General features: G+C 30.2%; 1 pseudogene; it reads left to right on the top strand.

The window, feature by feature from the left end:
- Nucleotides 1–13,963: 13,963 nt before the first annotated feature.
- Nucleotides 13,964–22,229, top strand: LOC129316621 (glutamate receptor 3.6-like; annotated as a pseudogene).
- Nucleotides 22,230–26,025: the final 3,796 nt, after the last annotated feature.

The following is a 26,025-nucleotide window of genomic DNA, read 5'->3' as shown; positions in this document are numbered from 1 at the left end:
AAATTAAGTACACAACTCTTGGCCTAAGATATACTTCCTTCATTCAATAATGTAAAGCGTTTTTTGAATAGTTGAATGTTAAAAAATGTAAGGCATTTTTTGTTTTTTGAAGTGTAATCATTTCTTTTTTTTCAAAAGTATCCTTATTAATAATGACTTTATATTTATTGTATGGTATTTAATAGGAGTAAATATGAAAAGATAGAGTTAGTTTGAAAGTAAGTAATTATTTTATTGGAGTGAGATTCAGTTAAAAATGCATTATATTTTTAAACGAACGTAGTATATATTTAATAAGGATAAAATTAAAAATTTATTAAATTTTTTAAAAAATTAATTTTAATAAAATATATTCTAATAACTTATAAATAAAATTGAAATTGAAATTAATATGAAATACAACAATCTAAACGATAGCACGTTGGCAAAAAGCCATAATAAGATTTGGTCATGACACGTCAATTATATTGGTACGGTAGCCAGTGAAGACGACCTTGACGATGCCCACCATTTTGAAGAGGTGGAGCCGTGACTTGGTCGTTATCCGTAATAATGACTATGAATGACGAAGCTTTTTTTCTTTTTTCTTTTTATAAATATTTTATTAAGTTTAGTATTCCATGAAGTGCACAGATACTGTCCAGTTTCATATCCTTTATATATTAATAAATTTTATGTTTAATTACTAAAATTTCTTTATTCTACTTTTTCAAAAAATAGTCAACCCATCCATTGCTGGTCGCTGATGATATACTTGGTGGGAGGGAAAAGTGCGGGGGAGAAGAAAGTGAAAGAAAAATATTATTTTTTCCTGCTTGACTATGGAAAAAAAAAGTGAAGGGAGAAAAAGAGTGAAAAAAAATAATATATGAGATTCACATATTTTTACTTTTAATTTTTCTCTTTAAATATTGAGAGATTTTGGAAAGAAAATTTTATTTTTAAATTTACCTATTAATTTTTTCATTGCCGTCTTTTGCTTCTTTTTATTTTTATTATGATATTTGTAGTATAGTTATATTTTAATTATGAATTTTTATCATGCAAGCAGTATATTTAATTTTCAAATTAATTAAGCAAATGCTAATTTTAAATTTTAAGTTAATTTTCAGTTAAGTATCTTAAATTTGGTTATAGCTTCAACTTTTAATATTATTGTATATTTAATAATTTAATAAATAAAATTTTAAATTGGATAAAATAATTTTTTATTAGTATTGGATAAAATAATTTTTAATTATGTTTTTGTTGAGTCAGTATGCGAGGGTGCATGGTGGTTTTGGTTTTGGAGAGCAAAACAATGAAGGGCAAACTCTTCTTGATTTCTCATTGGCGTATGATTTTAAGATTGCCAACACTTGTTTCAAGAAGAGAGATGAGCATCTCATCACTTACAAAAGTGGAGCCTCAAGGTCGCAGATTGATTTTCTTTTGGTTAGGAACACAGATAGAAAACTTTGTAAAAATTGTAAGGTGATCCCTGGAGATGCTGTAACGACACAACATAGGGTCCTAGTCCTTGATGTGTGTATTATGAGTAAAATCCAAAAACGTCGACAAGTAGTAACACCAAAGATTAGGTGGTGGCAATTAAAAGGTGAGAAGCAAGATATTTTCAAGCGAAATCTTTTGGATAAAGGAATTTGGGATTCTCAGGGAAGTGCTAACATCATATGGGAGGATATGGCTAAAAAGATACGGGAGGTTGCAAAAGTAGTTTTGGGAGAATCGAAAGGTTCTGGTTCGAGAGATAAGGAGTCTTGGTGGTGGAATAATAGTGTACAGGACAAAATTAAGTATAAGAAGAACTGTTTTAAAGCCATACATTTGTGTAATAATGAAGAAAATTGGAAGAGGTACCGTATGGCTAAGAAGGAAACTAAGAGAGCTGTGGGTGAAGCTCGTTCCAAAGCTTTTGAAGAATTTTATAAGAACCTTGAGACGAAGGAAGGAGAGCAAAATATTTATAAGATTGCCAAGAGTAGGGAAAGAAAATCAAGAGATTTAGAACAGGTAAGGTGTATTAAGGATGAAGAGGGAAGAATTTTAGTTACAGATGATGAAATTAAAAATAGATGGGAGACTTATTTTTCTAAACTTTTCAATGATGGAGAGGATTCATCTAGTAACTTGGAGGATTTAGTAACTGGTGAAGGAGAACAAAATTTGTCATTCTATCGAAAAATACGTGATAAGGAGGTAAAGGAAGCTCTTAAGAAAATGGCAAATGGTAGAGCTAACGGACCTGATTGTATATCTATCGAAGCGTGGAAATGTTTAGGTGAAGAAGGGGTGAGATGGTTAACTAAGTTATTTAATGTGATTTTACGATCCAAGAAAATGCCTGATGAGTGGAGGAGAAGTACATTAATTCCTATTTATAAAAATAAAGGAGATATTCAGAATTGTACTAACTATAGAGGGATTAAACTCATGAGCCACACAATGAAATTGTGGGAGAAAGTAATTGAGCACAGGTTGAGATTGGAGACAAGTATTTCTGAGAATCAATTTGGTTTTATGCCAGGTAGATCAACTACAGAGGCAATTTATCTACTAAGGGGATTAATGAAAAAGTATCGTTGTAAAGATAAAGATTTACACATGGTTTTTATTGATTTGGAAAAAGCTTATGACCGTATACCAAGAGAAGTGCTTTGGAAAGCGTTGGAAAAAAAGGGAGTACGGATTGCTTATATTAAAGCCATACAAGATATGTATGAGGGGGTAAAAACTAGTATAAGAACGCCTAGTGGTCAAACAAAGGATTTTCCTATAAAGATTGGACTACATCAGGGATCATCTCTGAGTCCTTATTTGTTCAACTTGATTTTAAATGTTTTGACGGAACATATTCAAGAGGAAATCCCGAAATGTATGCTCTTCGCGGATGATATAGTTCTTATAGCAGAGACAAGAGAAGAGGTTAATTGCAAACTTGAGTTATGGAGGAGGACATTGGAGTTGAAAGGTTTTCGTCTGAGTAGAAGTAAGATGGAATATTTATATTGTAAATTTGGTAAAGGACTATTCGAAAATAATTTGGAAGTGAAATTGGGAGATCAAATTATACCTCAAGTGGAAAAGTTTAGATATTTGGGAGCCATTATTCAAAATGATGGCGAAATCAGTGGAGATATTTCATATAGAATTCAAGCTGGGTGGTTTAATTGGAGAAAAGCTAAAGGAGTTATTTGTGACCGTAAGGTGCCTAATAAACTTAAAGGAAAGTTTTATCGTACTGCTATCAGACCGGCAATGTTATATAGTAGTGAATGCTGGGCTCTAACGGGACAGCAAGAGCATAAAGTTGGAGTAGCAGAGATGAGAATGTTACGATGGATGTGCGGACATACACGTAAAGATAAAATTCGAAATGAGCACATACGTGAAAAAGTGAGGGTGGCACCTATTGAGGAAAAAATGGTAGAAAATCGGTTGAGATGGTTTGGGCATGTACAAAGAAGACCAAGGGAGGCACCAGTGAGAAGAGTGGAACATATAACTTTGAGTCCGATTAAGAGAGGTAGAGGAAGGCCTAAGAGAACACTCTTGGAAGTTGTTGAACGTGATCTCTTAATTAATAATATTTCTAAAAGCTTAATAAATGATAGAGTACAATGGCGTCTTGCAATCCATGTAGCCGACCCCACCTAGTGGGATAAAGGCTTGTTGTTGTTGTTGTTGTTGTTGTTTTGTTTTTGTTGAGTCAATAATATATGATAAAAATTATTATATATATAATATGTTAAAATATTAAATTTTATTATATAAATATTTTTATAAATTAATAACTTTTCTTTCTTTTGAGTTTTCTCTCACTCAGTCAAGCACAATGAGAGAAAATTATATTCCTCTCATTTTCTCTTACCTTCATTTTTTTTCCTCTCATTTTCTCTCATTTCTATTTTCCTCTGTGAGCCAAGCACAACATAAATTAAGCTACATAAAATTTAATTGGATAAAATTTAATTTAATTTGTTATATAAAAAATAAGGTATTGATTGGATAACTAGAAAACAGTTGCTCCCTCTCATCCTTATCACAAGGATTTTATGCTTCTCAATAAAATACAGTTTATCTAAAATACAAGTTCTAAAAAATCAATAGAAATTAAACCAAACAGAGATGGTCCTGATCTCTTCTGTTATTATCATAGAAAAAAAAAAGAAATTAAATGTGAGATTGTAAAATACTCTCTCTAAACCACAATATATATAATATGTTCTAAAAACCTCACTTAGTCCAAACTATAAAGCATTATATAGGTTATACATATATATATAATTATACACTCACTTTATTATATTTTACTCAAGTAATTAATGATATTGTTTTGAATAGGTCAGATATTATATTTATTTCACTCAAAATTTGAAAAAATGTAAAAATTTGTAGAAAATAAAAATTCTAAGGAACTTTTTTTAGAAAGGTAAATTAGTTATTAGTAACAATTTATATTATGGTTGGTAGGAAGTATTGGCAATTCAAGCATGTGTTTGCACACGTGACAAACCTGTTTTTAAACTGATTATGCTTGAGGTAGTGGAGGTGACTTCATACAGATGGAGCAGGTCGAAATGAAATTTAAGAGCACAGCAAGCCTGGCTTTTCTAAATTCTAATATTACTTTGGGAGAATTTCATATTAGCACCATGGGTGTAATTTAATTAAAAATTAAGACCAAATAAATTTAAAAATATTGTTGAGACTTAAATGAAAATAATTTTGTAAGGCAAATAATTAAATGTCCCTTAACAGAAATAAAGAGATAAGAAAATTAAATGTGAATCACTACTTAACATGACTTATTAAATACTTCGATACACTTTAAAACCTTATTTTTTTTAAAAAAAATATAAACATAAAAAAATATCATTCATTTAATACTCTATTTGTGAAAAAATATTAAAGGGAAAGCATATAATGGGGAATGTAATATTAAAAAAGTATCATTGATTGAACATTATTTTTTATTAAAGTCTTTTATATTTTAGCATGCCAAATCTTTCTTAAAAATATTTTATAATTTGAGACAGATGTGATATATAACATGACTTGTTAAATCCATGATAATACACATAATATGTAACAAAAAGCATTTATCACATTTTTCTTAAATTGTCCCAATAAATTCAATGTTTATTTTCACCAAATAAATTTGCTTCATTTATTATAGGAATATTTAGTCCAATTATTTTAATATTAGATATAATTATTATACTTAACTAACATTTTTAAACTGAGTGAATTGGTTATTTTCTTTTGTGCGCGCGCGTTTCAAAATGAAGGGGGTAAGTTAACAAGTTATAATAAGCTGTAATAGATGTAACACAAGTTAGATAATTGACAATAAGCAAAGTATAATGAACTTTCATCACGTAATGTAAGACAAATAACAATTAACAAGTAATGCAATACCACACTCACTTCACAGAAAGTAGAAGTCATTTTCTGTGCATATTCATGGCTTAGCTAAAATGTTCCTCATTAGTGGCATTAAATGGATCAAAGTCTTCGTCAAATTGACACAATATTATCAAATTACCCAAAAATCACATAATTTAGAAATTTTTGAAATGGATCCTAATTAATGACTAATCCTGTGAAGAATTTTACAACTCAATTTTATGTAATATTTTTAAATAATTTACAATTCATTTTTAAAAAGTCACAACTTGATCGATAATTTAGTATTTATGGCTTATTTTCTAAAATTTAGATTTTTTTTATCAGACTTTATTTGTCTTCCAATTATAGACCTTGGAATTTGTGCGCTACTCTTTAAATTCTAAATTGGAGTTGATGGACTTTTTGCATTGTGATTATTGTTGTTCAAGTGCCGATTTAACCCTCCGAATTTACTGTATTTATATTTTTAATTTATAAAATTATTATAAATTCAAACTAAATACAAATTTAGTTAAATTCACTAAACTTATTATTTTTTTATCAAATTGGACAAATTAGGTATATATTTTATAAACTCGAGCGATAGGATCTAGTGCAAAAAAAAAACTAAAAAAATAAAAAATAGTATTAATAAAAGAGAAAATAAGAAATACAAAAAATAAGTTTTTTTTTTAAATTAGGAAAAATTTCATTAAAGTCTTTTGGATATGACATAATTCCAATCGGATCTCAAAAAATTTTAAAATTTCACTACAAGCTCTAAGCACTGAAAAGAAATAAATTCTCTTGCTTGAATGACTAAAATGTCCTTCAATTATAATTAACATTACTATGGTAACAAGTCAAGTTATGATTTCTATAAGTAATATTACTAAAATAATAAGTGAAATTACATTTTTTATAAGTAACATTATTATAATAACAAGTCAAGATACAATTTTTATAACTAATATAACTGAAATAACAAGTTAATTTACAGTTTTTATAAATATTATTAGCAAAATAACAAGGCAAGTTATAATTTTTACAAGTAACATTACTATAATAACAAATTGAGTTATGATTTGTATAAGTAATATAATTAAAATAATAAGTCAAGTTATAATTTTTACAAGTAATATTATGAGATAAATAAGAAGTTATATTTATTCTATTAATGTTACTCGTAAAACCTATAATTTAACTTGTTATTCTACTAATATTATTTTTGTAAAAATTGTAAGTTGATTTGTTATATCAGTAATGCTAATTATAATTGAAGGGTATTTTATTCATTCGAGCAAGAAAATTTATTTTATTTCAATGCTCAAGGACTATAGTGAAATTTTAAAATTTTTTAAAGTTTGATTAAAATTATGTCACATCCAAGAGACTTTAATGAAATTCCCCATTAAAATTTCTATATTAAGTTTGATAATTTATTAATGTAGACTGAATTTCTTTGACTTATGTTAAAAATATATTTAAATTAAGTTATAATTATTTTTTATATTTAAATTATTTAATTATATATTTTTAATAATTATTTATTAATAGAGATAAATTTACTTACAATTTGAATTTACATTATCATTACAAGTTTATTTAAACTCTTGATTTTGACAGCCTTGATCATCATGTTCCAAACAAACTAGCTGGTGGTATTTTTCTTAACGTTATTCTTCCTTCGGTTGCTTATATTTGTTGTTTCAGGCCATTGTACGCAAATTAAAAATTATAATACATATGTAAAACATATAATATATGTTACTAAATTTGTCATTAATTTATTTTAATATTTTTTATAGGTATTCTCTTATTAATTTATTCTCTGATTTGAGGTACTATTAAGTATTAAAATGTGAATATTTTTTTAATAAGAATTTAAATTTTGATTTCACACTATAAAAGACTTACTTTTTTTTATTAAATCTAACCTCATTAATATTTTATTTCATACTTTTAGTGCTTCTAAAGCCTTGCAAGTTGCAAGTAGTGATATGCTCTAAGGCCATGTTTGGTATATCATAATTGTGAAAAGGGAAATGAAATTAGATATGGAATTCTTCGGTTGACTTGTTTGGTATATCAGAATTGCTTTCTTGAAGGAATCTGATTCCATCAAAATTGATGGAATCCAATTCTATTATAGAGACCATGAAATCCATCAACTCAACATGGAATTGGCTTATGTGTCATTAAAAAAAATAAAATAAAAGGTATTTTGAGCTTTAAAAGTACATTCTTTATTTTTTTTATTGTTAAGTTTTTCATTAAAAGATAAAATAAAGGGTATTTTGATTTTTTATATTTTAAATACATATATTTATTAAAATTATATCATGATTCCATCTTCATACCAAACACACTTTTAAAACTCAATTCAATTCTGATTTTGATTCTGATTCCAATTCTAATTCTGATTCCGATTCTATCAAAAACTCTTCTATCATACCAAACGAAGTTTAAGATTGTGAAACACTCCCTCCCCACCGTAACATTTAGTGCTCAGCTAACATGTTGACAAGTCTTTGTCAATCTCTAGCATCTTTTTCTTTCTCTCTCTATGTCGATCATTTAATAGGTTGCACCCTTCACTGTACACCAATGTTTTTAAAATCGGACCGGACATTGAACCGAAAAAGTCAGCGGTTCACGGTTCGCATGGTTCAACCGGTTGGATCAATAGTCCAACTAGTGACGTAATAATTAAATTAAAAAAATTATATATGTATATAATAATTTAAATATAAGAAATACATATGAAATTGTAATTTAACTTAAAAAAATGAAATATTTTAAGTTTATTATGACTTAAAAAGCCATATGATACAATATAATATCAAATGATTAAAAAAATTAGTCATTTTTTTAAAAAATTTGATAAAAAATAAAAAAGTTTTTTTTGAACAGTCCGATTTTTGAAAACCGAATCCGGTTCCCGGTTTGATTCCGGTTTCCAGTCCGACCGCCGGTTCGAAACAGCTCAAATCGGCTCAACTCTTAAAACGGTTTTTTCCTTTGAACTAGATCAAAAATCAGACCAGTCGACGGTCCGACCGGCCGGTCCGATCCGGTTTTCAAAACAGTGCTGTACACATAAGAAATAACATTTTATGACCGAAATGCCCTTATACTTGAATATAATTCTTAATGAGACCTATGTTCCCTGGTTCCCCCCCTCCCTCAACTACCTATGTTCCTTGTTATCCTCCTCCTCTAATTAACATTATTGGTAAGTAATTTTTCTTTATTTATTTTATATTTTACTCCCAAAGAATTATACAAATAACATTTTGAGCTTAAAAATATCATTTTTCCTGCAGAACTTTCTTCATGCTTCAATTTAAACTTGTGCTTCTTTTATTCAAAATATAAGTAATTTTTTAAAACAGTTTGTATACCAATAAAATCTGTATTTTCATAAAAATATATATAATATTTTTTTATTCTTAATTTTAATTTATGATGAATAAGAAGAATATTATAAATTCATAAATATGAGAATCGAGGTTAATATATATAGGAGTAAAATAAGAAAAATATTTTACAAATATTAAATTATTTATATTTTAAAACAAAGATTGGTGAAGAAGAAATGTTTTTTTCCTTGACTGGTGACATTTCATTTAATATCAAGTTGGATTGAAGTCTTCGTCAACCCCAGCCAGCTGCATCCAGAATGTCTCTCAGACTCTCCCCCTCTCTCCCCCTCTCCCCCCACGACCATCAATAGGCTGTACTCTTCATTGTACACATGAGAAATAGTAATATTTTATGACTGAAATGCCCTTGTACCTATTATCCCTGTACAATAGGACACGGTTTAAATAAAAAATGGAACCATGAATTCAATTAATGGAAATGGATGATGTGATTTAATTATCCATATCCATGGAAACATGATGATATACTGCAAAGTGCTTCGTTAAATGCCAGTTTAAGAACTCTCCAATCATAACAAATTTCAAGAGTGGTAAATTCACTTTTTTTATTATCATTTGAAAAAATAATAATAAAAACCTTTTTAATTATGTAAACAATAATTTAATATCTTGAAATATCAAAATTTTATTGAAGTTCTTAAAAACTTTTTTATCATTAATTAATTTATATAAGTAATTAAATTATTCTTGTTAAAAAATAAAATGATAATAAGTTTTATTTAAATAATCACAATTTTTTTTATATTTGAAACTATATAATGACAAATTACAATTTTACATGTTAAATTTACAAGTGTTGGAAATAATAAATATTGATTATAAGTTTTGTTTAAATAATTACAACTTTACTTCTTATATTTGCAATAATGCAACAGTAAATTATAACTTTGCATGTCAAATTTCTGATATTGCTACAAATATTGAAAATAACAAATAATGACTATAAGTTTTATTTAAATAAACACAACTTTACTTCTTATATTCACAACAATATAATAGCAAATCATAACTTTGCATGTTAAATTTCTGATATTGCTACAAAGGTAATTTAGTTATTTATATAAATTTATTAATGACAGAAAAGTTCTTAAAAACTTCAATAAAATTATGACATTTTGAGAAATTATATTATCATTTATATAATTTAGAGAGATTTTATTACCATTTTTCCTTATCATTTTCATCCGTTGGTCATGTTCTCTATTGTTATTATCAAAGAAAATAAATTAAATTAAATGTGAGACTTTAAATAGGTCAAACATTATATTTATTTTACTCATCAATAATTGGAAACATATAAAAAAATTTTAGAAAATCAAAATTTTAACCCACTTTTTTTAGAAATATAAATTAGCTAGTTACACCCTTTAGTCATATTTATGAATCATTTGTAACATGTTTTATCAAAATAAGAAAAATCTTAAATCTTATTAATTTCATCTTAAAATTTAATAAGCTTTTACATCTATCTTTTACAACAAAAATAATTATTTTTAATAATTTTTTATAGCATTTGATAGGGATAAAAATGTAAAGATAAATATAAAAATAATAAAATTCCATATAAATAAAATTAAAATTAATCTTTTCCTGATACCTTATAAATAAAATCGCAAGAATAATAATGATTTACACTTTGGTTGCAAAGCAATATTGGTAATTCAAGCTTATGGTCTGTTCACTCGTGACAAATATATATTTGAGGAAGAATTTTAATAAAGAATCCTTGACCAAGCTTATTTACATTTAAAGCATCTAAATTTTTAAAATTTCATTACAACTCAGCGGTATTGTTTTGATATTAAATTTATGAAAAAAATGACAAAATTACCTCTATTTTAAATTAATATCAAAAATTTTATATTTTACTTATTTATTTATTTACAAAATATTATTAATTATGCTATTTAACTTATTTTTATTTTAGATGTTTATATTGGTAATTGTTTTAAAATTTTAAATAGACCCTCTGTTTGGTCCACGAATTAAATAGTTAGGTTGAAGTTGATTAAATTTACAATAAACACGTCTGCAGAGTTGGTTCCGGACCTCAGGTGCATTCAATCTCACGTTTATTTTAAGAATATTTTAAAATTTAAATGTATGAATCATAGCTCATCGGACATAATTGCCTGTCAAGCAATTAATAATGATTTCTGAATACATTTATATCTTCAAAAGGTACAATGAATATATCTGCTGAATTCATAATCCTCATTCTCCCCATTCTTCAAACCGTATTTTCTATCATCAAGTAAAGCGTTAGATTAATCAAGACAATTAGTGTTAATTGCTCAGTTGGTGACCCTAAATTTTATATACTTCCTCTCATGCTTAATGTAAGGTGAGATTTGAATTTTTTTTTGTCCTTAATATAAGAAAAAGTTAAAGCAATTAATATGAAGTTAATAAACGTCAACTTGATTAACTTTATCTATGTTAAGTAGAATAAAGTGTATCACATTCTCCAAAGCGTATTTTATATCCTCAAGTAGTATACCTATGAAGCTTGTAAGTTGTATATATATTTGAGTGTTGTATATCCTCAAAATTTGTCATGTTCGGTGTCTAGTGTTCAAATATTGTTCTGTGATATATAGCTACGTTAATTTAAAGCTTTCATTGTATATTGTTCCTAATACAACTCTTTTGGATGAAAAATCTCAATTGTGAAGTAGTAAAGCAATATTGCATGATACTTTTCAACTTTATATAAACTTGTGCAGTTACAATAGGATAATGTTTAAATAAAAAAAGTACAAAATACAATAATCTTCCTATTGTTTTGTTTAAATTAAAAAGATCTCTTTTTTATTTTTAAAACCTACACTTTAATTCAATTGTTAATATCATTATGAATATTTCGTTAAAGATTCTAAAATATTTAATTTTTTTATTTATTATTATGTTAAAAATTTTGAAAATTATTATTTTACCCTTTTAATTTAATTGTATACTCACTCTCTCCCAATTTTAAAAATTTAAATAATTATGCCTTTATTTAAATAAATAAATTTAAATTTTGTGTTAAATTAATAAAATTAAAAAAATGTAAATTATGTTGAGCAATTTATTATATTAAATCGTATTTAAGTTTTTTAACTACATCTTTAAAATATTATTTTTGCCTACACCCAAAAAGATGTGGATGTTCTTGTTCGCAAGAAAATAGCGCACTCATGGATAGATGACACTAATGATATTGTGAAAGTAGTTAATGGTCTTTTGAAAAATAATGTCACATTACCGCATTTAAATTCTGAATATCTTTATATTAGTTGAAGGATGAATGGATTTAATGAAGATTGGTGGCACATGAAGAAGATGGCATTGAAACGTGGTTGTTATCAAACATTGAAACGTGATTATTGTCGTACATCATGGCAAATTATTGCCACTATTGCTGGAATCGTCCTCCTCCTTCTCACCGCAGTTCAGACCATATTTTCTATCCTCCAAGTAGTGAAGAGGTAGATTCAAAGCATATATCTTACTGATATTTGAGTGTTCTGTTGTTGAGGTTTGTTGTGAATGTTGTGAAATTTCTCAAACTCGCAACTAGGGAAGCGTAATTATATAATGTTCTGTGTGTTGAAGATAAAATTGTGCCTTGAAGCCATTGAATGATTCTACTCCTTATATTCTGTGTTATTTAATAGTTTAACTGTCTTCCATGATAACTCCTCAATGATCTTAAGGATACAAAATGCTTAAGAAAAAAAAAGGAGGAAAAAATACATATGAAAGCCTAAAAATCTAAGACAATACCATATCATAGTATTGGAGTATAATTGCCGAAAAGCCCATTAAAATGTACCGACCTTTTTTTCGTTTTGATAAGATTATAGAAACCTCTCATTTGTGTACAAGACATTCATTTTGATACAATTTTTAATATCGTTAGGAATATACTGTTAAATATTTTAAAACATTTAATTTTTTTTGTAATTATGTTAAAGTCTTAAAATTATTAATTTGTCCATATAATTTAATTATCTACTCCCCTCGGCCAATTTAAGATAATCAATGATGACAATATTTAAATAAATATTGTGCTAAAATTAATAACATTTTAAAAAAATAAAACATAAATAACATTGACTAATTTATTTCTTATTATATTAAATCAAAAATTAAATTCATTGAAATTTTTGGACATACGTGCAGGGACTAAATATAAAAGGTGTGAAATATAAAAAGTTTCGGTATCATTTATTTTGTAATAATGTTTTCATTTTCATTTTATGCTACTAATAATTAGGTTTTCCAAACGGTTCGAGTTTTCTCACAGACCCACCTAGGGAGTGTGAGGAGATTATTTTGACTGACTACAGTGGGTGTCAGTCTCACTGACCTTGCTTTTTGTTTTTCTTTTTGACTGTTAGATTTTTCTTATGCAGCCTCTAGCTTCGGCTGGCTTCCACTATGACGGGGAAAAAAAAAACAAAAGGATATTTTGGTGTGCGTGTGCATATGTATATATAATTTCAAATAATGGAGTGACTTAGAAAAACATCACGATGAGAGCGCAAAACAGGTCATAGCTCATGACCTCAGCTTGGTCACTTCTTATATAAAGGGTTTCATGCGGCTTCATTGTGACATCCATAAAAAACAATCAGCCTTAATGCCCGAGGAAGGAAAAAGCATTTGAATTCATCTACCTCTTGGCTTTCAGCTTTCACCGCCTTCTTTAAAGGAAAAAAAGTAAGTTAACATTTTGGCTTATTCTGTTTTCCTTTTTCTCTGATAAAAGAAAATGTTGCTTTCTTTTTTATTTTGCTTTTATGTTGCTAGTTGCTACACAGCACTCATACATACAGCTGCCATGCAAAAGTTGATGTGTTTAGTGTCTATATCTCATCACAATAGTTGTCTGTTCTTTTCTTTCAAGATTTGTTGTTCTTCAATTTAATAGTGACATGTGTTGCAAGTTTGATTTGTTCGTGTGTATGCCAAACAGCACAACATGAAGAAAATATGGCTTCTTGTGCTTGTGATTTTCTGTTGCGGCATTTATTCATATGGGTTTCCTGCAAGACCCAGTTCTATCAACATTGGGGCAATTTTATCTTTCAATTCAACCATTGGCAAGGTTGCAAAAGTTGCAATTGACGCAGCAAAGGATGATATAAACTCCAACGAATCAATTCTTAATGGAACTAAACTCAATATTTCATTCCAGGACACCGAATTCTCCACTGGTTTTTTCGGCATCATTGATTGTAAGTCCTTCTCAACTATATATGTTCTCTTTAATTTTTTGTCCTTTTGCATCATACTGGAACTCTAGAGGGTCTAGTCAGAAGAGAGAAATAGAATGGAAAGATCTAGCTATCAAGGTTGATTTTAAATTAGGATTCTTCCTATTCACTTCTGTCAATGTATATAATGCAGAATGACATTAAGATAAATGATAAGATAAATATAAGAATAAGATATGAATCCTACCCACAGTTGCATTTTTTGAATGTCTATATGCATGAATATAAAAAAAATAATTGCAATAAATCTTATCTAACTAGGTGGGGTCAGTTACATTAATTATACTATATCATTGTACTTTATCAATAACCAACTCTTTCGATATTTTACGTGTTTGCATGCATGAATATAAAATATCCAAGTTAATGAATCTCACCATCTCTCTTTCTCTTTTGTTAGACATTTTAGTCATTGAAATGGGTTCAAATTCCTAATGATTATGTCAATTTGTTTGTTCTGGCAGCATTATTGTTGATGGAGAAAGACACAGTGGCCATAATTGGCCCTCAGTACTCTGTGATGGCTCATGTGATTTCACATATAGCCAATGAGCTTCAAGTACCCTTGCTATCATTTGCAGCAACAGACCCTACCTTGACTTCTCTTCAATTCCCATATTTTGTTAGGACAACAATGAGTGATCAGTTTCAGATGGCTGCTGTGGCAGATATTGTTAGCTACTATCAGTGGAGAGATATGATAGCAATCTACATTGATGATGATCATGGAAGAAATGGGATAGCTGCATTAGAGGATAAGCTAGCTGAGAAACGTTGTAAGATCTCATATAAAGCCCCTCTTAGGCCTAATAACATAAATAGGGAAGAGATAAATAGTGCATTAACTAAGGTCATTATAAGGGAGTCTAGGGTTATAATCCTTCACATATACCCTAGTTTTGGTCTAGATGTACTTCACATGGCTAAGACACTAAACATGATGGCAAGTGGGTATGTCTGGTTGGCCACTGATTGGCTTTCTACAGTACTAGATACTGATCCATTTGGGTCATCTTCACACATGAATGACCTCCAAGGTGTTATAACCTTGAGGATGTATATACCTGATTCTAAAATGAAAAAAAAATTCACTTCCAAGTGGAGTAATTTAATAAAGGAGAAAGCTCCTGATGAAAGTCCTTTCATGTGGAACACTTATGGCTTGTATGCCTATGACACTGTCTGGATCTTAGCATTTGCACTTAATTCATTTTTCAATAATGGAGGGAATTTATCATTTTCAAATGATTCAAGTATGAATAAACTAAAAGGGGATAGACTAGGCCTAAATTCAATAGGGGTCTTTACTAATGGTAGTTTATTACTGGAAGAAACTATGAAGGTCAATAGAACTGGTTTAACAGGCCAAATGATGTTTAGTCCAGATGGTGAGCTTATGAATCCTGCATATGAGATCATTAATGTGATTGGTACTGGGGTTAGGAGTATTGGCTTTTGGTCCAATTCCTCTGGTTTACACACTAGACAGGCACCTAGTCATTCAAACTCAAGTAAAGGGCTTTATAGAGTGATATGGCCTGGCCAAACAACTATAACACCTCGCGGTTGGGTTTTTGCCAATGATGGAAGGCACTTAAGAATTGGAGTACCTCTCAGAATTAGTTATAATGAATTCATGTCAAGAATTGAAGGATCTGAAATGTTTGGAGGTTATTGTATAGATGTGTTCACAGCTGCATTGGACTTATTGCCTTATCCAGTTCCATACAAGTTTGTCCCATTCGGAGATGGAAAAACTAATCCATTAAATACAGAATTGTTGCATAAAATCACAACCAATGTAAGTATAAATGATATAGGATTTAGATTCATTACAATCTATGATATCTTATCCAATCTGGTCAAAATAATCTCATCTATTTGTTTTGATTTGATGGTTGTCATTGCATAACATGATTGGATGCAATTTTTTAATTTTTTGGGGTGTTATTTAGCATGACAAATGATGTCATGCAATGATAGTCATTGGACCTAAATAAATTACCAATATCTTTTTCACTAAATTGGATTGAAAATCCACAAAATGCATTGAATCTCTTTGCTTTCTTATCATATTCATGTATTTTTATTAGTTTTGTTGTATTTAAAGACTCTGCCTCTATATATGCAGGAGTTTGATGCTGTGGTAGGTGACATTACCATTACCACAAACAGAGCAAAGATAGTGGATTTCACACAACCATATATTGAGTCCGGGCTTGTTGTTATGGCTCCTATTAGAAAGTCATACTCTAGTGCTTGGGCTTTCCTAAGACCATTTACTCCAATGATGTGGTTTGTGACTGGAATGTCTTTCTTTATTGTGGGAGCAGTTGTATGGATTTTAGAACGACGAGTAAATGATGATTTTAGAGGTCCTGCTGGAAGACAATTTTTGACTATTATATGGTAAGGAAAGAATAAATTATTGAAGCTCCATTTTTTGTTCACAAAACACTAAATCATAATGTATAAACTGTAAGCTTTACACATACACCTTATAATAAATTATGTACTTTGCTGTTAACATGTGCAATATCTCTTTGCAGGTTTAGTTTTTAAACCCTGTTTTTTGCACATAGTAAGTGATAGACTACAGTTTCATTTTAATTTTTTTAAATTTGTATAGATGATCTTTTGTCATTAGCCAATATGTTATTACACTAATAGAGTGTTAATTTTGAAAATGGAAAAACATTATATCCTTTCAACAATACTCAAAATATTTATTTAATTGCTGTCATTAAACTTCTATTTGCCATGTTGACTATTTGCAGGAGAGAGAACTTTGAGCAACCTTGGTCGCTTAGTGTTGATAATATGGCTATTTGTAGTCTTGATACTAAACTCAAGCTACATAGCAAGCCTAACCTCCATTCTTACAGTGGAACAGCTCTCTTTCCCTGTGAAAGGAATTGAAAGCTTAGTAACCAGCAAAGAGCTCATTGGCTATTTGCGAGGTTCATTTTCAGAGACCTACCTTACTGAGGAGCTCAACATTTTGAAATCTAGGCTTGTGCCTCTCAATTCTCCATCAGAATATGAGAAAGCCTTGAAGGATGGACCTGCCAATGGTGGTGTTGCAGCAGTCATTGATGAACGTGCTTACATGGAGCTCTTTCTTGCAACCAGATGTGAATTTGGAATCGTTGGCCAAGAGTTCACCAAAATGGGTTGGGGTTTTGTAAGTTCCTTTTCTTCTTTGATTTCTTAATGATTATTATTATATTAACCCAAAACTTTAAGGAATTGGGTACATAAGTCATGCATTATTGTGCACGTTATTATGATACAGGCTTTTCCAAGAGACTCTCCTCTAGCAATAGACATGTCAACAGCAATCTTGAAGCTATCAGAGAATGGTGATCTTCAAAGAATACATGACAAATGGCTTTTAAGAAGTGCATGTAGTTCTAAAGGTGTAAAGGAAGGCATAGAAAGATTAGAGCTCAAGAGTTTCTGGGGTCTGTTCCATCTTTGTGGCATTACTTGTTTCATTTCTCTCCTTTGTTATGTCATTCGCATGGCCTATCGTTTCAGCCACCACTCTGACGACAACCTCACCGTCAGCTTGTCGCACGTGGCTCGAATTCGATCATTTATTTCCTTTATCAATGAAAAGGAAGATGAAGGAAAGAATTTCGCCAAGCCAAAGAAGAGCAAAAAAGTAGTACATGAAGATGGCCCAATAGATGACTCCGATATAGGTAGTGTTCATTATGAAAATGATTCTTTACATTGCTAACCAGAGAATGTGATCCTAGTAGACCACTTAAAGTTAAGGGAAAATTGCTCAAAGGTCCCATTTGCCCATTTAATTGTGTACAAAGACAAAGTTAAATCGATGAGTGGGGTTCCTTTGACCAATTTTGTTATGTCATGTCATGTACGTTTCAAAATGAGCAACTAATGTAAAATACTAATATATATAAATATAGACATATAAATATATAAGTAAGTATCCTTAAAGGTCTATTTCTTTGAAATTTAAATAGATACATCAGAGACTAAGACAAAGTTTTAAATTTTTATAATAAAGGAGATCATAGAATAAATTTAGGGAGAATTTGAATGAAAACCCTTGGACTAGATTTTTTAAATTTAAACCCCTAAATTTATAAAATTTTATTATCGTTTAGGAATACTGATTTGATATTAAATTTCTGAGACAAATGATAAAATTACTCCTCATTTAAATTGATACCAGAACTGCCCTACTTGACTTGTTCATTGTCCTATTTTACTTATCCATTTACTTATGAAATGTTGTTAATTGCTCTACTCTACTTGTTCATTTCTCTGGAATGAAATCAAGTGAAAGTCTGATAATGAACAAATGAAGTAAGACCATAAATAACATTTCATGAGTAAATTAATAAGTGAAGTAGAACAATGAATAAGTGAAGTATAGAAGTTCTGATGTTAATTTAAATGAGGGACGATTTTATTATTTTTTTTAAAAATGTAATATCAAATCAGTACCCCAGGATTGCAGTGAAATTTTAAAAATTTAAGGGCTTTTAATTTAAATAAGTCTAATCCAAGGATTTTTATTAAAATTCTCCCATGAGGTTAGTCAATAATTTTATTCAATGAAGAACTAGTGAATATAATCTTAAATAATATTGTAAAAAAACCATAATCATAATATATGTCTTACAAAATTAATTTTGTTATGTTCACTTCAGTGGTAGTATTTTGTTCTTATTTTAAAATTATAATACCTTCTACTATCATATTTATTTAATATCTATTCAAACTAGTATTTTTAACAATGGGTTAATATGCAAATCTAACCTTGAAGTTTTCTCAAAGGTGTAATTGGTATTCTAAAATATTTTAAAGTCCCGATGTGTTTTTAAATTGGTGTAATGTTGCCCTAAATTAACAAAAACAAAATGTTGACTATTAGTTGACTATTTATACAGATATGGCATATTGACGTGGCATCTATTAATCATTTTTTTCATTCTAGAAAATTTTTTGACCTTCTTTCTCCACCAAACACTCTAACCCTCTTGCACTTCTCAGTTTTGACCCCATTGTAGATGACAATATTGCCAAGCAAATAATTTTACTAATATCTCAAAGATTTTAGAAATTGGGCAAATATTACCATGCTTCGTCACTAGCACATATGGGAATAAAAATTTTCTATCAATTTAGTAGAAATTTATAGAAGAGGAGGATCTAAGAAGCAGCTCTGAGTAATCAGTGGTGAATTTCAAACCTCAAGTTAAAGAACCTAACATTGCTTTAGTGATGAATCCCCTCCCTTTTAAATCATGAAAAAGAGGATAAAATGTGAATAGCAGGATGTGAACCTAAAACACTTTATATCTTCATACCCCCATCGACTAAAAACATAATCTTTGCCAAAAAATAAAGAAAAATCTAAACAATAAAGTTGAACCCAATATACTTCAAATTTGTCAAACTAAAAAGCCAATAAAACAAATATGAACAACAAAACCAAACAAAAATATGAAAGATACTTTAGATTTATCAAACCCAAGAACTAAAAATATTGTAAAGCACCATTTTAATCAAAGTCGACTAAAGAAGAGGGAGAAGGAAAAGATAATAAAGATCTGTTGAAGAAGGAGAATAACAAGTTCGTGACGGCAAAGAGCAGAGACAGGTAAAGACAATAAAGATCTGTTGAAGCACCCTCACCATTGCTATGTTAATTATTGGAGAAGAGGATGATGGCTGGAGAAGAAGGGGTGGGTGACGGCAAAGAGCAGAGACAGGTAAAGGTTTCAAGTTTTAGATAAAGGTTCTAAAAAAAGAACCAGTGGATCTCACACTTCTCTGGAAGTGTCTAGGCTTCTTACTTCTCACTCCCCATCACCTTCCCTCTCATCTTCTCCACCTTTTGGGCTTGAGCTTTGGAGGTGTAGGTTGGAGCCTTCAACAACTTGGACATTAGTAATAATAAAAGCTGACCGTCTAACTAAACTCATTGCCATTGTTGTTTGTGAGAGAGAATAGAGAAAGAGACAGTGAAGTGGAAAATCTCTCTCATAACACGTAAGCAAAAATAAATCAGAGAATAAAGTGAGGTAGATGCCACATAGAGGTGCCACCTTAGTATAAATAGTCAATTAACAATCAAATTTTAAATCTATTAAAATTGGGCAACATTGCTATGATTTTAAAATATTGGGGGAACATTGCTTCTAAAATTACTTAAAGATATCAATTATACTTTAAGAAATACTTTAGTGGCAGATTTTCATTTCTTAACAAGATACTCTTAGGATTGTTTAGATATTATAGGTAGTTAGAATATTATTTTGTATATAATATCTGATATAGAAAATATAGTGTAAGATAGCAAACCGAAAGAATTTTTTTTTGTTATTTCTTGATGTATATATGTAACCCTTATGAGTAAATAATATACTACAGAATTCTATTCCCTTTAATCTGATATGGTATCAGAGCATTTCACACCTTTGACATAGTTTTTTCCCCTTTTAAACTCTTTCACCTCTCATATTTTACATTACCATGATGATGAGTAGTATCACCATATCTGGCATTGATAACCTATAGAAATTTATGTCATCTCAGCACATTTTTCTATAAATTGTGCATACTTTTGGTACATATAATAGAAAAACCTGCATATCTCACACTTGGGTTTAAATGATAAAATCTTAGTGTAAATTATGTATAACTCTTATCTTCGTATAATTAAACTTGGATTCATAAAATTTCTTACCTTTTATTGAAACTGTGCATTTTTGAATCAGATTTAAAGCTAGGGTTACATATGCAAAATTCTAGCACCTTAAAGGAGAGCTACGATTTTGAGAGTGTTCCTTGAGGCTTGCTCTGCTAGAGTTTAAGATTCTTGAAGGAGATTTGGCCAAGGATTGAAGATTTGAAGAGATTCAAGTGGATTTTTTTTATTTTTCTTCTTCTCTTCATTTTGCTCTCTTTGTTTCTAATATGGATGCCATATATTGTGACATTTATGGCTCTTTTCTTAACATGGGTAGCTAGTTCTCTTATTCTAAGATCATTTTGAACCTTTATATGGATTAATACTTGAATATTTCTCTCTTTTGATAGTTAATGATATTTATATGTTTATTTTATCATATGCTTAATGCTCTTTAGTGCTTGATCACCATTTAAATTGTTTTGTTCACTTGAGTTGTGCTTGAGATAGCTAATTTAGGTTAAAACTTAGATAAAATAATGTTAGACTTGAAATTTATAAAGATAAATAGATAGTTTTGTTGGTAAAATAGAGATATTTTATTAGCCCTTCATAGTCTCATTAAGATTAGAGCCTAAAAATTGTTTTCATTAATTATTTTTAAGAGATTATGAAATTTTAGTATTTGCAAATATACTTGATTTTGACTTGAGAAAGCTTTTTCAAGTGAATTAGAATCTTAGGCTAGTACTTATTTTCATTAAAAAATCTATTTGAGAGGAATTAATTTAAGTTCTATGAAATATAAAGGGGAGAGATAATCCTAAATCCTCATCTCTTGAAGTCAAGGTTTCAACAAGTTTTAATTGCTTTAAAAAAAATTTTAAATCAATTTTTATTACTTTCACACAAATCTACTCTTGATTTTGCCTAACCTATCTTAAAGCTTAATAATGAATTTTAATCCTCATTTGCTTAAAACCTCGTGAGAACGATAACTCTAGAATATTCTACACTTGTGATGACTCACACTTGCGGTAACGCTTGACAACGAACAAGTTCCTGGTGCCATTGCTGGGGATAACGGCAATTGTTTGTATTAATTAATTTTTGCTATTGCGTTAGTAGGTTATGCTTGAGCTTTTAGTTTGACATTTTCATAGGTATAGGTAGTTTAGTTAGTTATTAAAGATTTTATAGTTTTAAATTTTTATTGATAAGTTTAATACTTGTTTCTTTAGTTTTACCTTATAGGTACCTTCTTGACTCATGTAAGGACTCTTTCTCGATGAACTTGAAGTTGTTCTTGAAGGAGTTGTTGAAGAAGAGGGTGAAACAAGTGAGGAAATTGAACTTAGAGAAGACATTCCTCCTCTAGGCAATGTTATGGAGGGGGATGATCAAGATGAGAATGATATATTCACTCTGGATGACTTTCTTAACCAGGAAGCATAATCTTATCATTCTAGTGTTCGGCTACTTGAAATTCAAGCTAGAAATTTTAAAGTTAAGCAAGTCATAATCCAAATGATACTAATGTATGGACAGTTTGGGAGTAATGCCGATGAAGACCTTAATGATCATCTTGCAAGATTTATGGAGGTGTATGAGAATTTCAAGCAAAATGGTGTTTCTAAAGATGCATAAAGATTGTAGTTATTCCCAATATCTTTGAAGAACAAAGCAAGAGCTTAGTTGAATTCTCTTCCTAAGAACTCAATTGAAACATGGGATGATTTGGTAGCTAAGTTCAAGGCAAGGTTCATTCTAAGAGGTAAAAGAGCAACATTAAGAACTGAGCTTCTCAAGTTCAAACAATAACTGGGAGAAATTTTTTATAAAGCTTGGGAACGATTCAAAGAGTTGGTGAGAAGTTATCCTAATTATGAATAAAAGAAGTATGTCCTTATGAAAGCTTTTTGAAACAGGTTGGATGATGTAATAGTAACTATATTGAATAATGCTTCTAATGGTGGAATTGACAAGATGAAGGTTAATAAGTTGTATAACTTATATAAAGACATTGCTTCTAGCACTATGCAACAATCCTATAAGAGGAGACATGCTATGGGAGGTTCACAAGAATCTAGCTCTTCTAAGGAGCTTATTTCTTAATTAGAGGTGATAAATTGAAGATTTAATAGTCTTGAGCTTCAAATGAAAAGGGGAAGTTCATGTGGAGTAAATGCATTACAAGCTTCATCTCAAGCTTATGAGCATTGTGGTAAAGGACATGTGACTCATCATTGCCCCTACACTCTTGAAACAGTGAGCTACATGAATAATGCACGGAGATCTCCTCAACACAATCTTTACTCATAGACTTATAATTCAGGGTGGATAAATCACCCAAACTTCTTATGGAGTCAAAAATAGACTCTAAATCTAACTTTATCCTCTGGACCTAGATTGATTATTCCTCCTACTTCGAAAGTACCACAAAAACCAAGAAAAGGTGATTCTAAAATGGAGCAAATATTAGCTCAAATTTTAAAGAATCAATAGGCAGATCGAGCTAAGAATAAAGCTACTCTAGCTTTGCATGATACAACCATTAAGAGCCTTAAAGTGCAAATGGGCCAAGTTGTTGCACAGTTGAATGCCTTGAATAAAGAAGGCTTACCAAGTGACACCATCCCTAATCCAAAGAGGGAAGATAAAGAAGAATGGAATGCTATACACTTTAGAAGCGGTAAGACTCTACCAAATGTGATAGACCCAAGAGTGACTAGTCACAGCGGGGCTAATTTTAATAATAGCGAGGAGGTGGATGAAGAAATAGTATGGGAAGATGACGACATCAAGAAATGAAAAAGGGATAAGAAGAAAAAGGGGCAATGAGTTTTAGCTCCTTATGATGAAGAAGAAAAGGAACATACAGAGGTTGAATTGAAGAAAGAAGAAAAGAAGAGAAAATCAATTGTTTCTTCTACTATAACACCCCCACTTCCATTCCTTCAAAGATTTAAGGTAAAGAAGGAAGATGCTCAATTTAAAAAGTTTCTAACCATATTTAAGCAGCTTCAAATTAACATCCCTTTTTGCTGAAGCAATCGAGCAAATACCTAAATATGCTAAGTTCTTGAAAGATGTCTTATCTCAAAAGAGGTGGTTTACTGAATTTAAAATTGTTGCATTGACTGAAGATTACAGTGCCATCATAAAAAGAAGGGTTCTACCCAAGCTAAAAGATCCGGGTAGCTTTTACATCCCATGCAATATTGGGAAGTATTTTGATAGGAAGGCCTTATGTGACTTGGGCGCAAGTGTAAATCTCATGCCTTGGCCATTTTTAACAAGTTGGGCTTGAGAGAGGCAAGACTGACAATAGTAATGCTCCTTCTCGCTAATTGAAGCATTTTCTATCCTAGAGGGATTATTGAAGATATGTTAGTAAAGGTAGATCGGTTTATCTTTCTAGTAAACTTTATTGTCCTAGATTGTGATGTTGATTTGGAAATTCCTATCATTTTTGAGAGACCATTCCTAGGCACTACCCAAACCATCATTGATGTCGAAAAGGGTGAGATTATACTAAGATTAAATGAAGAAAAAGTAGTGTTTAACATGAGCAAGGTAATGAAGTTTCCGGATGAATCTCCTAAATGTTGTTACATGGGAATTCTTGATGAGGTGATACATGAAGACTTCAATGGTCGCTTAGCTGAAGACCCTTTGGAAGCTTTAATACTGGGGTAGAAGAACATTATGGAAATAAAGGAAGAAGATTACATGGGGATATTTGATGTGGATCCTTTTCCACCCAAGCAGTTTAGTCCAGTAGAGCCTTTTGATGTATTGACTACTCTTGCATCTCTACTCAAGCCCTCCATTGAGGAACTCCAATACTTGAATTGAAGCTACTACCTCCACATCTCAAGTATGTCTATCTTTGGGAGGAAAATTTATTGCTAGTAATTGTGTCATCTATCCTAATCGATTTGCAAGAAGAAAAATTGTTGAGAGTCTTGAGAGAGTATAAAAAGGCTATTAGATAGACCATAACCAACATCAAGGGCATAAGCCCTTCTCTATATATGCACAAGATTTTTTTAAATGATGAGCAAAAGACTTTGATTGAGTATCAAAGAAGATTGAATCCGGTAAGGAAGTGGTGAAAAAGGAAATTTTGAAGTGGCTTTCTGCTGGGATTGTCTATCCCATTTCTAATAGTTCTTGGGTGAGCCTAGTTTAATGTGTCCCCAAAAAGGGCGGTATGACTGCAATGGCTAATATCCACAATGAGTTGATCCCTACTCATACTATAATAAGGTGGAAGGTGTGTATGGATTATCAAAAATTGAATGCAAGCAAACAAAAAGATCATTTTCCTCTACCTTTCATTGATCAACTGTTGGATAAACTTATTGATCAAGAATTCTTCTATTTCTTAGATAGATATTTTGGCTATAATTAAATTGTTATTGCTTTAGAGGATCAAGAGAAGACCACCTTTACTTGCCCATATGAGACTTTTGCATTTAAGCATATACCCTTTGGCTTGTGCAATGCTCTAATGACATTTTAATGTTGTATGATGTCCATTTTTTCTGACATGATTAAGAGGACTATTGAGGTATTCATGGATAATTTTTCTATCTTTGGTTCTTCATTTGATGTTGTTTAGACAATTTGAAAGTGGTTTTGCAAAGATATAAAGAGACCAATTTGATCTTGAATTAGGAAAAAGGCTACTTTATGGTGCATGAAGGCATTATTCTTGGCCATTGGGTGTCAAAAAAGGGTCTTAAAGTGGATAAAGTCAAGATATCAGTGATTGAGCAACTACCTTTGCCATCATATGTCAAGTGAATTAGAAGTTTTCTTAGATATGCGGGATTCTATCGCCGGTTCATTAAGGATTTTTCAAAAATAGCCAAGCTGTTATGTAATTTACTTGAGAAGGAAGTTGAATTTAAGTTCAATGAGAAATTCCTGAAAGCCTTTGAAGAGTTGGAAAAGAGGCTTATCTCTACGCCAATTCTTGTAGCTTCAAATTGGAATTTACCTTTTATCATCATGCGTGATACTAGTGACTATGTGGTTGGCGCAGTGCTTAAGCAAAAGAAGGATAAAGTGTTACATCTTATCTACTATGCTAGTCGAACGCTTGATAGTGCTCAGCTTATCCAGAAAAGGAGTTGTTAGAGGTGGTCTTTGCATGTAAGAAATTTTAGGCTTACATTGTGGGCACTAGGGTGACTATTTACAAAGATCACTCAACTTTGAAGTATCTTTTTAGTAAGAAGGA

This window comes from Prosopis cineraria, unplaced genomic scaffold (assembly GCF_029017545.1).
Source record: "Prosopis cineraria cultivar Desert tree isolate PC_DT_omini unplaced genomic scaffold, ASM2901754v1 PC7, whole genome shotgun sequence".
Taxonomy (NCBI): Eukaryota; Viridiplantae; Streptophyta; class Magnoliopsida; order Fabales; family Fabaceae; genus Prosopis; species Prosopis cineraria.
This window is presented reverse-complemented; position numbering and strand designations above follow the sequence as displayed.